Genomic DNA, 13,184 nt, shown 5'->3' on the forward strand with positions numbered 1-13,184 from the left:
TATAAATATATTTTTCAGCCTCACAGGAGATGCTGTGACCAAAGGGAATTACACTTCTCTTCAAAGAGAATTAGAGCTGAAAGGGACACTATAGAAATCATCCCATGGACTCTTGTTCTCTAACAACAACAACAACAACAACAACAACAAAACAGATAAAGAAAGAGAAGTGAGTCACTAAAGTTAGTTAATGAGGAGAGAATGGGAGGAAAATACAAAGCATGTCCCCTTGGTGGAGGGAAAAAAACTTGGTTTTCGGTTGTGGTTCTCCTACTTACTAGTTGTGTCATCATAAACTAGTCCCTCAGCCTCTGCCTCTTTACCTGCCAAATGGGGATAATTACATTATGTATGTCACATATATCATACAGGAGGATTAAGGGAGCAAATCAATGAGACAATGAGGATTCCATCTCAATGTCTATTGAGAAAAAATATGCTGCTGTCTTGCTCAATTTGTATGAAGTACACATGAAAGAAAAATGTGCTTCTAGAGGCTCAAACTGAATCTCTTACTTTACTTTTGCCTTGGTTATCACCATAATTTGGTCTTGGAAAAAGGGCCATTTTTGCACATATATACTTCATAAATATTATTTTACTTAATTTGGTTTAGAGAGGTCATAAATCTTGCCAAAGTCACACACCTAGTAAGAGGTTAGGGTTTTATTGGTATGGCTCCAAACACTTCTCTTAATCATGAGCTCTGATGCTCCTTATGGGTGATGATGTTTCTAGTTCATCAACAGTTGAAAACATTCTCTCAACATTTTTAGCTGTACAGGGATCATGCTGGACCATCTATATCCTGCTGTCTCATGTTCAATGTCCAATGGATTGTACTGCAAGACTTGCCTTGCATGTAAGTAGCTACCTATGTGATACTAAAGTGGAATTCACCTACAGATTGCAACAACATTTATTAAAGTACAGTAAGCTGATTAAATGTATATTATCTTGGGGCACCAGGGTGGCTCAGTCAGTTAAGCATCTGACTCTTGGTTTTGGCTCAGGTCATGATCTCACAGTTTATGAGATTAAGCTCCATGATGGGCTCTGTGCTGACAACGCAGAGGCTGCTTAGGATCCTCTCTCACCCCCTCTCTCTGCCCTTCCTCCACTCTCTCACTCTTTCTCTCAAAATAAGTAAATAAACTTTAAAAAAAATACAGGTATAGGGCACCTGGGTGGCTCGGTTGATTAAGCGTCCGACTTCAGCTCAGGTCATGATCTCACAGTCCGTGGGTTTGAGCCCCGTGTCAGGCTCTGTGCTGGCAGCTCAGGGCCTGGAGCCTGCTTTGGATTCTGTGTGTGTGTGTGTGTGTGTGTGTGTGTGTCTGTCTGCCCTGCTCCCCCACCCCCACTCATACTCTGTCTCTCTCTCTCTCAAAAATAAATAAACACTAAAATTAAAAAAAATATACAGGTACATTAGTTTGGATCTTAACAAACATTTCATTTTGTGGGAAGTGTTACCTCTATCTTTATCAGTAAAGAGATTATTTGACAACTGATGAAAAGACTAAGTATCTGAGGTATTATTAGAGTGTTGGAACCTGGAAGGGGAGGTATAATTTTATGAACAAAAACTCTTCCCAGAGTCAGGCATGAGGACCAGGGTCGGGGATGTGAATCAAAGTGAATCATTTAGGCATCTATTCCATTTTCAGAAGTCCCACCACACTCTCTGCCAGGTACTTTAGATGTAGTTGCTGTGAAAAATTCTGGAAATTATACCTTTAGAGTGGTGTTGGCAATTCAGAGTGTATTCAAAGAACGGAAAGTGAATTTTGATCAGAGAAGTTGAAAAAATCTTGTACTGTGTCCCTTTTAAAGAATCTCAAATGTTTACTAACATATTAAAGTCTGTAAGAAATCATGTGGTTAAAAAGAAATCTAAAAAAAAAACTTGTAACTTTGTTCACTCCAGTATTTCTTCACCTTTTTTGATAAGAGTTCTTCCTTATATAAATAATGTCTACCAGAACCTATAATAGGGCCTGGCATATAGGAGGGGCTCAGGAAATACTTGAAAAAATGTTGTGGAATAAAGTTCCCAATGGATTAATGGCTCACGGTTGTACTACAGAAGAAGCTGATTTGATATATACATATTGTACTATGGGAATAGGCACTAGGGAAAGAGTAGAAAACGATAAATGTGACATATGCATTAGCCTCAAAGGAGTTTAGAGTTTAGAGAATAAGGCAGAAATGTTCATAAATGACAATAAGGAGGCAGTATCACATAAATATGGAGAGCAATAGCTTTGGTCTTGGACAGAACTGGGTTCAAGTTCGGACAACTACCACTTACCAGCTGGATGGTTTAAGGCAAGTTACTGAATCATTCCAAGGCTTCAGTATTCTAACCTGGAAAATAAAGATAATAGTTTCATATAGCTCATGTGAACACCATATGATATAATGTATGTTAAAGGACAAAAACTGTACCTTGTCCCACTGTTCCCCACACCACACAATGTCAGAATATAGACATCATTCAAATATTTGTTGAATGAATTAATTATGGCCTAATTAATTATATATTTATAACTTCCACATAGTAAAGTGCCTTACATGGAGTAGATGCCTAAGAAAGCATTGTTGAATTAATAACAGAATGAATCAGAGAAGAACTAAGTTCAGCACATGCAACATTCTCTTGTCTGGGTACATAATTTTCCTGCCTTGCCATTGCATTTTTAGCCATGCTTATATCTGGTCATTTTATGAATATCCATATTTTCCTGTTTGTTTTAAAGTTTATTTATTTTAAGAGAGAGAGAGAGAGAGAGAGAGAGAGAGAGAGAGAGAGAGAGCGCATGCCTGTGAGGGAGGGGTGGAGAGAAAGAGAATCCCAAGCAGGCTCTCCACTGTCAGTGTAAAGGCTCACACGGAGCTCAATCTCATGAACCACGAAACCATGACATGAGCTGAAATCAAGAGTTAGACACTTAACTAACTCAGCCACCCAGGCACCCCAAATATCCATCTTTTTCTATAACCACCCACGGTAGCTTTGTAATGTGTCAGCTTGGCTGGGCTGAACTACCATAACCTTTTTCACTGTATGTTTCCAGTTAAGGTGGGCCTAAAGACACCCCCTCAACAACCACTCCCCACCATATTTTCAGCATGAAAGTAGAGGAGCAACCACTTTGTAACTCATACCTGTGTCATTTTCTACCTCCCGTCTTCATGTGGGTAGCAGATGGGCCCTCAATTGTTCCACATTCTCCTGGATCCTCCTTCAGTTTCTCCAGCTCCTGGCCAGATATGATAAACTCCATTATGCATACCAATTTTACCTGCCCCATCAACATTAAAAGTACCAAAAATTGCCATGAGTTTCAGTCTCTCCTTGAGGGTTCCAGCTCAAATTGCATAAAATATTTCTAAACAGCCCATGTTTCCCCTCTGGTAAGAACACAGGGAACATTATTTGGTTTTTATGAATGTCATTAGGGTCCTGAGGGCTCTCCTTTCACATATCACTTCCTAACCAGAGAGACAACAGGGCAGTGTAAAGCTCAGCCAGAGAGATGGGATCTAGTCCCAACCCTGAGGCTATGGGTAAGTCAGTAATTTTGTTAGTGACCGTTTCTGCTTAGTCAGTGGAAGATGTCAGTTCTTCCCTTGAATAACTTAAAAAGCTATTGTAGAGATACACCATTACATTGGAAGCTAATATGCCTTGAAAAGATAAACAAATCTCTGGTATTTATAAGTGTTAATTATTATTTTTGGCATCATTATTATTATTCTTTCAAATTTATCATTTAGTGAGCACTTACTTTATATCATGCACCATGCTCAGAATACATTACATGTTTTCATTTATACCTGGTAGAATGGGCCTGACTCTCACTATTATACTTCTAAAAAAATAAGTTAGAACTCGGGTTAGTTAGATAACTATCTCAGAGTTTTAGCCTGGCCTATCTAATTACATAATCATAGCAGCTACACATTTCTTATTCATTCATTCATTCATTCATTCATTCATTTATTTATTTATTTATTTATGTATTTATATTTTTAATGTTTATTTTTGAGACAGAGAGAGAGAGAGAGAGAGAGAGAGAGACTATGAGCAGGGGAGGGGCAGAGAGAGGGAGGCACAGAATCCAAAGCAGGCTCCAGGCTCTGAGCTGTCAGCACAGAGCCCAATAGGGGCTGGAACCTACCAACCATAAGATTATGACCCAAGCTGAAGTGGGATGTTTAACCAACTAAGTCCCCCAGATGCCCCGCACCAACATATTTTTTTTACAACATACAGAACATATAAAAACGTTGTGCAAGCTTTGTTTTAACGTTGAAAATACGGTGAGTTCCTTGCATTAGCTGTATAATAGCTGTGTTACATGAAGTTGTTTATAATACATTTTATTGAACTGTATAATGATGTAATACTAAAAATGAAAAACTATTGCATATCACATGACTCTTCAACTCTAGGCAATGGAAATTGCCAAATCACATGGCTCACATTGAGATTTTTCAGACTTGGGGAAGGTTAGTATGACTGACAAAATAGTTTAAAGAACTATCCCTGAGGCACCAACTCTCTATCAATCATAAACTCGGTTGATATTTAAGAGCAGCTATTTAACTTCAAGCAATATTATTATAATTAGAGAAAACTGAAAGTAAGAATTTTAATATGGTATATAGTAAATGTGGATTAAATCATTTGATAGGTCTTAAAATATAATAATAAAGTTAAGATTTTAAGTTTGGTTTTGAAAATCAACATGTCATATTGATATATAATTGCTATTGGCTAAAGGTGCTTCAGAAAATATTTAGAATCTAAATGTGAAGAATGCTTAGAGCTTGATTGGGATAATGAAATTATGTAGATAAAAATATTTTCTATGTAAATATTAATATATTTGGTATATGACTGTTTATACACAAACTGTTATGTGTGTGTGTTTATGTGTTTACTCAAAAAGTTATCAAATCAATGTGTGTTTTATGATTCATGCTACCTTAAGTTGAGGGAATTTGGTACATGTATTTAAAGTGTTGTTAATTTTAAATCTTGTACACTTAAGCCAAAGACTCCAGATAGGTAACATATTCCAGGTAAATCGTTAGAAGAGGTAAACAGTGTGAATAACTGCAAACAGGTCAATATGGTAAAACTGCTTCATTTTAGAACATGAAATCTAAGATTTCATAAAATTTAACTAAAATGTCAGTAAGTAAGCTTCATAAATGGTGAATATGGAGGTAAAACAATAAACCTTGATATTGAGAGAGGAAAAAAAGACAGGAGTCAAAGGGAACAAGCTAAAATCATTAATTTTTTAAAGGTATTTGAATGGGCAAATTTTATTTCCATAATAAAATGAAATTGCAACCCTGGAATAACTACTACATAAAATATTGAAAAGTAATTGTAGCAATCAGAACAATGAGTCTGTAGCCTATGAAAGTAAGTAAATGATAAATGATGTGAATTGCAATCCTAGACAGAAAGAGCAACTCAGATAGACTGGTATGCTCAAAAAGAGAGAGAGAGGAGGAAAAGAAAAGAGAAGAAAAAAGAGAAAAAGAAAAGAAAAGAAAAGAAAAGAAAAGAAAAGAAAAGAAAAGAAAAGAAAAGAAAAGAAAGAAAAACATTAAATATGAGTTTATACAAAAGACCACAACAAATCACACGCAGCACACAATGGTTATTTAGATAATTCATTTGTTAGAGTTCATGACTTACTGAAAATGAGAGAAATAATGCAAAAACACATGGAGTAAGATACTTTTTTAAGAAAACAAATCTAGAATAGGATGAAAGAAATTTATTCCAAATTAAAAATAGGAGACTTCACTGAGACTTACAACAGCTAAATAAATTCTAGTAAAATTATGCTCCTGATCGAGCTGTTATTAGACTTTAGGACAAGTATGTGTACATTCTCAACACTGGTATATATATGGTTATGGTAATACAGGATGTACACAACTTAAATTATAGTAATGCAAACATTAAAGTAACAGGAAGTTCTCAAGTGAATGGAAAACACCAGACCTAATCTGTGACTGAATTCTTAGAACTATGAAACATGCTTGGGAATTTGTACTTGTGTGGTACAAGTTGAACACGTTCTTATATTTCCTTTGGTGTAACAATATACCTTTAAATGTATATGGTAGGATTTCTTTTGGTTGTCTATAAACATTATCTCTTTCCAACCTAAGACAGGAAATGTTTTTTGGGGGCTGAAAGTTTGGATCCAGGCCTGGGTAGAGTTCCATCTGGAAACAAACATTTTGCTCCTGGGTATCTGGATCCCAACCCAAAGAAAGATAAATCTGAGGAACTTATACACCATTTGCCAATAGTCTCAGTCCATGGTCTGGTGAGAAAAATGAAATATCTATTCTCCATTTTCTTTCTTCCACCCCACTTCTCTATATTTTCTTTCTCTTTCCAAACTCCTAAAGATCTGCCCTCCAATGCTTCTCGGCAAAGTTTTGGATATTAGAAAAAGAGACTTCAATATTATTTGAAATTACTGTGGTACAGTTCTCAAGTGAAATTTTAATTTTTTCTTCTAATTATAAATTTAAACTTTGCTGTTGAAAAGATTTCATGTATCATCAGCAGAAAGCTAAGGTTTTTACAGGAGAGAAGGTAGGCTTTATATTCTCCACAAAATCATCTCTGAGCTGTACAGAAGAACTGTCAGATCCTCCAGTCAACCCTTGCTCAAGTAGGCGCAGCCCTACAACAGAAATGGCTACATGGCCAGAAGACCTATGCTGCCGTGGTGCAAGAGCAATGCATAATGAATGTTATCAAACCCCATGCTTAAATTCTGCTACTTTGGTGCACCCAACATGCTTTTAAATTCAATCAAACAGTCATGGAAAGATCAGTCAAAATGTAAGTAAACAGAAGGCCTTCCTAATCAACCTCTGCCCCTCTCCATGCTAAACTTCTTGGGTTTTCAAAGCCTCACACTACACAGCAGCATGGTCCAGACAACCTGGAATTCTGGGTGGTAGTGGTGTTTTAACTTCCCTCCTCAACATATCCTTTGACTAATCACCTCAAGGTCTTTCATCTGGTGACAGAAGGATACGTGTAACTATCCTGCTTAGTAAACCCCACCAAGATAATAATTTCAGAACCAATAAGAGAAACAATACATTAGTTATATACCATGAGAATTTATTTTAGAGCAGAGATGGATGAAATTCACACCATATAGTCAGGCATTTACTTCACTTAGTTTTAAAACTGGACCAGGTTTCACAGGCACATGTAATCACAGTGTACAGTTCAAAGTCACTTTGTATGTCCACAGCTCTCAAAAAAATTCCCCTTTCCTTTGCCTGATGGATAAGAAACAGCCTGCTACATTTTTCTTAACTAAGGGTCTCACACATTGGCAATTTTGTCAACCTAGATGTAAACACCACTGCCACGTCCGAATCATAATAAATTTTGTTTACTGTAGTTAGACATTGGGTTTGCTTACATTTTAGTTAAAACAGCTGAAGATTTATCCTTCTGTCAGAGCCACTGGAAAATTGAGAGTCTTGTGCAAGTTGTAAGCTTTCTGCTTAATCTTCTGGAAACTTTTCCAATTTTCCTTTAATAACACCAGGAGGCCAGTGGTGTGCCACTTATGGATGGAGGGGGAGGAGTTCTTTATCCCAGTCCCCCTCCTCTACTCGGCTGACAGGCTCTACAGAAATGAAATGCAGTAATATACATTAGCACTAACTTATACACCAGGCTGTCACCATCAGGTAAAATTGATCACAAATTACTGATTACTGAATCAGGAAAGTCATCAGTTATATTGTACTTGATTACTTTCTCATAAGAGGAATATATTACTGAATATGGTGAGACTACTCATGCATAAGAATTTGGAAGTGACACCCCAGCAGCCTGCACTCAGGAGGGAAGGAGAATTGTGCTGAGGAAGTAGAGTCTAAGTTCCTTACATAAATTGTTTTAAATCAGTTATTAAATTATGATAAAGACTGTGATATGTACTTGAAAATTTTTCAACTGTTTTCCAGGTTGAAAACTTGTAAACCACAGAGTCTTCCCTCTAGGAAGTGCCATGGTCACTTATATCAGCTATACTTCCTGGTGGAAAGAACTCTGATACTCTTCAAGGTCCTAAAATTAGGCCAATCTAGTTGATGGGACTCTTGGTAGGACAAGTTAAGAAGTAAAACATTCTTTTCTTTGTGATTCATTTTCTCCTTGAAGACTCTTTTTAATTTGCCTTGACTTTCCTTTCTCTTCCTTCCTAGGCCTTGGTTGTTTTGAGACATATTGGAAACTGCCTCTCCTTTACAAGAGGTTTAGCTACCCTTGAGAGACCACATGGGCCAGGATGGTGGTCATAAGGCAGATCCTAAGCATTAAAAAAAAAAATTGAAGGAGATATAAACATCCATACATCTAACCAACTTACCAAGAATATGGAGCTGAAGTATTATGACAGAGTGTGCATTTGTTCACATATAAACAATTTTATTACTGGCAACTGATGGCAGCTGATTGCAATTCAGGCTCTAGGAAAAGAACCTGACCATATAAACTTACACCAAAATAAAGTCCAGCTGATTAAGGGATTCTCCCCCCTCCTCCCCAAACTGAGGTATATGGTGAGTCTCAGGAATAAGCAGTGGTGGAGAGGGAAATATGAAAAGTCAAAGGATAAACACAAAATATCTTACTGGATTGTCTATTTTATACTAAGAGTTGGTATCCTTGCAGTTTTAAAATACTTAGGCTAATCTCTTATTTTTATTCAAATGCAGAGAGCAATATGCTTTTATGTTCAGGGAGTGATTTAAAATATTTCACTTTTGTGTTCGATGCCCTTCAGGCCCTCCCTTTCACCAGATTATCAGCACAGTGGGTGCTATGTGAATACAGTTTGCTCTGCTGAGAAAGTAGATTATACTCTCAGCACTAACCCTGCTCCTGGCAGTAGTCTACAAGTGATATTTAGTTCTTGGTGTTCAGCTGGAGACACAGAGGCCTAGAAGCTACATGGAAGAGAGCATTAGGAAGACAATTTTCATTCACTATTCTGAGCCTGGATGCTCTCATCGTTACTGACCATATACTGTTTACTGTCTATGGTCATATTTTGTCAGTCCCTCCCAACATGTATTAATTTATCTGCAGCATTCCTAATTTATAGTCAAGATTTTGTTAACAAATGGATGGACACCTAAAACCACAAAACTTCCTGACTGAATTAGTTCACTGCCTATAGATTCATGATCCAATTTCATCCACAAGTTTGAATTTCTTTCTTTTTTTTTTTTAATATAGACAACCAGCTAGAAATAAACCCAAGTCTTAATCTGGTTCCAGAATTGGTTCACTGCCTATAGATTCATGATCCAATTTTGTCCACAGTTTGGATTTTTTTTTTAATATAGACAACCAGCTAGAAATAAACCCAAGTCTTAATCTGGTTCCAGAATTGGTTCACTGCCTATAGATTCATGATCCAATTTCGTCCACAAGTTTGGATTTTTTTTTAAGATAGACAACCAGCTAGAAATAAACCCGTCTTAATCTGGTTCCAGAATATGGATATTTGACTACTAGATTGCCCCTGCTGGCCCCAGGTCTAGCACCATACTCTCACAAATAATCATGGCCCACTCCATTCTTACCAGGAAAAACTGTCCAGTACAACTCAGAATTACACTTGGAAAATCTACAGAAAACATCTTCCCAAACAAAGGGAATACGACCTACTTTCAGATTATGTGCCATACAATATTTTTTAAAAAATCTATAATATACATGTTTAATTTTTTATGGTGGAATCTGAAAGAAGATTCATTATAATTTAGAACTTTGGGCTGATGCTTGTAATGAATTATAAATGTGTCAGAATAGTGTTTCATAGGGGGAAAAAAACCCAATAACCCCAACCATTTAATCATCAAAGCTGGTTGTTTATAACAATAGGATATTTAATGTTATAGGACAGAAAACAAATGTCATGCAATGCATTTTTTTCTTTGCCTGAGCTTTAGTCTTCAGTAAGATCTGACAAATATTGGCATTATATGTCACTAAGAAGTAAAGATCATGCTCTGACCTTCAAGAATCCCCACAATATGTACATTATGTTGATGTGCCCTTTGTTTTGTCTATCTTGGTTTGCTTTGGCGGCCTCTGAAATTTCAGGATGAGCCAGGTTGTTTTACCAAGTTTTTGATGGCATCATTTTAGCCAAGAAATTAACTAAAGGCAAAGACTACTTCTTCTACCATTTATTTATTTCACTCTGACACAGCTTGAAGACTAGACATTGAGAAAGGTATAAGTCACAAATGGCTTTAGATGTTCATTTAGGATTATTTGAAGACCATAGTGCCTTCACCAAAGCAGGTGTAAATTAAAAAAAAAAGTTTTATTTTAAATGTAAGTCCCTTGATAAAGGATTCATCAGAGAAAGTTAAAATTTTTGTTTCTTCTTTTGCATTGGTCATCACTCACATGTCAAAAATGTACACTACCTTTAAAGTTCTAGTCACATTCCTCCTAATCTACAGAGATGTACTCCCACCCCCACTGCTATCTCCACCTTCTCTTTCTTTAAACTTCTAAAGTTCTTTTAATCTGTATTGTACAACTTATCATTTAATCATATTTTCCTTGGTTTTGCATCAGTGATTTTGTCTCCCCAGCTAGAGGTCAAGCATATTAAATGAGTAACCACATTTCTTTTCTAGTATATGAAATGGCCACATGGCATACTCTTAATAAAACAATTGTATTGGGTTTATTATTTAACTGTTTTAAAAACATTCAAATAAAAAATAAAATATAAATATTATTAGATCCTTGCTTTCTCTTATGAAGTCAGAGAAACTTTCCTCTAATATTAACTGTGTATTTTTACTTTTTGAAGTAATTTTACAACTGATATGATGTGATCAGTCATCATAATTGCCCTCGAAAATAAACAGAATTGACCTATGTGTGTGAGCATGTGGTCATACCTATCAGTGGCAGAGGCTAGAACTCAAGACTCGTAATTCTTACCTGATATGCTTGACTCTAAATTATACTGGCATAATTTTCTATTCATTTAGGAAAAACATGCTTTTGGTTTTGTCAGCTAATGACATCATTAAGAGAGTATTACTAAAATTCAATGGAAAATAAGAGGTTTCACTGAGTTTGGTAGACCAAAGAAATTATTCCCCTTGCATTTATAAAGTAACAAAGTAATGGATCACACAAGGGTTAAAGTAGAATTATTGAAAGAAAAAACTCAGTAGAAGTAAAAGAATTAGTCTCAGTTTTGCACATCTCTATTCTGAGCATCTACAGTCTCAAGACAATCAAGGAGTTAATTTCAAGCATCTCTTCCAGCCTAATACTTTTGATTAACCTCTCCCTAGCAGTGATAATTAGGAGTAACTTTTTTATTGTCCAATTCTATTATCTGTGTCTACTCTATTATTTGGGACTTGTCATAATGCTATTATTTGAGTAGATACAGTTTACCTGGTTTGTAGTTTAATTGTTTGGCTTGTCTATTTATACATATTTTAAAAGCTAATTGGTGATCATGTTGCTTGGTTAAGAAATCAAAACATGTTTCTTGAAGACATAAAGGCAAGTTTAATCTAATTCTACTGATAGAAAAAAAATCCCCATTCCTTTTTAAAGTTTGAGAGTATTTTGATCAGTTAGTATTTATTAAGCACATATTCACTACTCTAGAAAACTATATGAAGTGTGCTGAGAAATACAAAAAGTCTAAGGATAGAATCCTGCCCTCAAATAACCCAATAATTATGCAGGGAGTAAAGCATGCAGAGATTCACAACTAGCTGACAATGCAAAGTCTTATATAATAAACACCAAATTTGCCAAATTCCATGGAGTAAATATTCCCTTACTGGCTCATTTCAAGCTACCTACATGAAGTCACTAAACACTGGGTTGGGGAGACATGCACAAAATAGGTTCTGGCAAGCCAGTTCAATTGACTCCAGCACACTAGCACTCCTATAGGAGTCTAATTCAAGCAACGATCTCCTGGCCCAAAGTGATCAAATATGTTCTGTGGAAAAATACCTTTCATATGTCTGAATGACAGTGGCATATGAATGAGGGATAATTGATATGAAAGTATTCCTGACAGGAGAGATGATATAAGCAATGGCTCAGGGGTTCAATGACAACGATAGGCTTGGGGAATACAAATACATCTAGTTAGCATAGCATAGGAGGATCTTAGAAAGTAGGGAACAGATTTGGGAGAAGCTATTGAGTGGTTTGGACAAGATTGGAGGTTTGCCTTTCCAAATATGTGAATAATATATACATCTCTAAAGAAAAAAAAAACAAAAATAGTGGCAAATGCCAAATTCATTTTTTCAAATATTAATTTAATCATCATAACTGTGTTGCTAAGAATTTTTTAGAGGTAGAAATTACCAAGAATATTTGCATAGAGAGCTCTCCAAATTATAGGAGATCCCAGAAATTACTCTAGGAAAAGAAAGTATAAATATCTCTTCAGCCAAATTAGATTCAATTCTTACAGATGTTATATTCAGTATCCTATTGGAGCTGTAAGATTCTTTTTTTTTTTTTTTTTTCGTAATTTCCTTCCAAATAAATCTATGTTCCGCCCTAAGGAACTTTAACTTCAACCCTTCTTCATGGCAGAATCTACTGTTGTAACACTGTTCCAAAATACTTCCATTTTTGTCAGAATCCCTACAGATAAGGCTTCTATTTTGATAATTCATGTGGCTGGATATCAAACAGCTGCCAGGATATCTACCAACATCTGCTGTTCAGTTTTTATCAGTTTGTCCCATCTGGCCTACATTCAACAGGACCCAAATCAACACTGAACAAAATCACAGGACCTTCAAAAGCAATTTCATGTTATTTTTGGAAGCACTGAGTATTCTTTCTCAGTTGTTACAGTCAGGAACTACGTTGTCGATCATCCTAAAGACAACTCTGAAACTTTTCAGATTAAACTTTTCAACACCTTCCCTCCACCAAATGTTAACATTTCCAACATACGTGTTTTATGTTCATCTGTAGTGGCTTCTGTTTGGCTCAGAAATGTTAAATGTGATGAAAAGAATAGTAAATTATTTGTCACCATGATCACTAAAATACATTTGAGTCATTAATT

At 35.9% G+C, this 13,184-nt stretch overlaps 1 long non-coding RNA gene across 1 annotated transcript in view; it reads right to left on the minus strand.

Moving 5' to 3' along the window:
- The window catches only part of LOC123381407, a 303,452-nt gene that overhangs the window by 12,428 nt on the left and 277,840 nt on the right, over positions 1-13,184 (minus strand). Inside the window, exons 8-10 of the long non-coding RNA XR_006588319.1 lie at positions 7,497-7,706; positions 3,175-3,269; positions 2,318-2,373 (exon numbers count right to left, since the gene is read on the minus strand). This is a non-coding gene — a long non-coding RNA (uncharacterized LOC123381407). The remainder of the gene's footprint in view (positions 1-2,317; positions 2,374-3,174; positions 3,270-7,496; positions 7,707-13,184) is intronic.

Source organism: Felis catus, chromosome D3 (genome assembly GCF_018350175.1).
Source record: "Felis catus isolate Fca126 chromosome D3, F.catus_Fca126_mat1.0, whole genome shotgun sequence".
Taxonomy (NCBI): Eukaryota; Metazoa; Chordata; class Mammalia; order Carnivora; family Felidae; genus Felis; species Felis catus.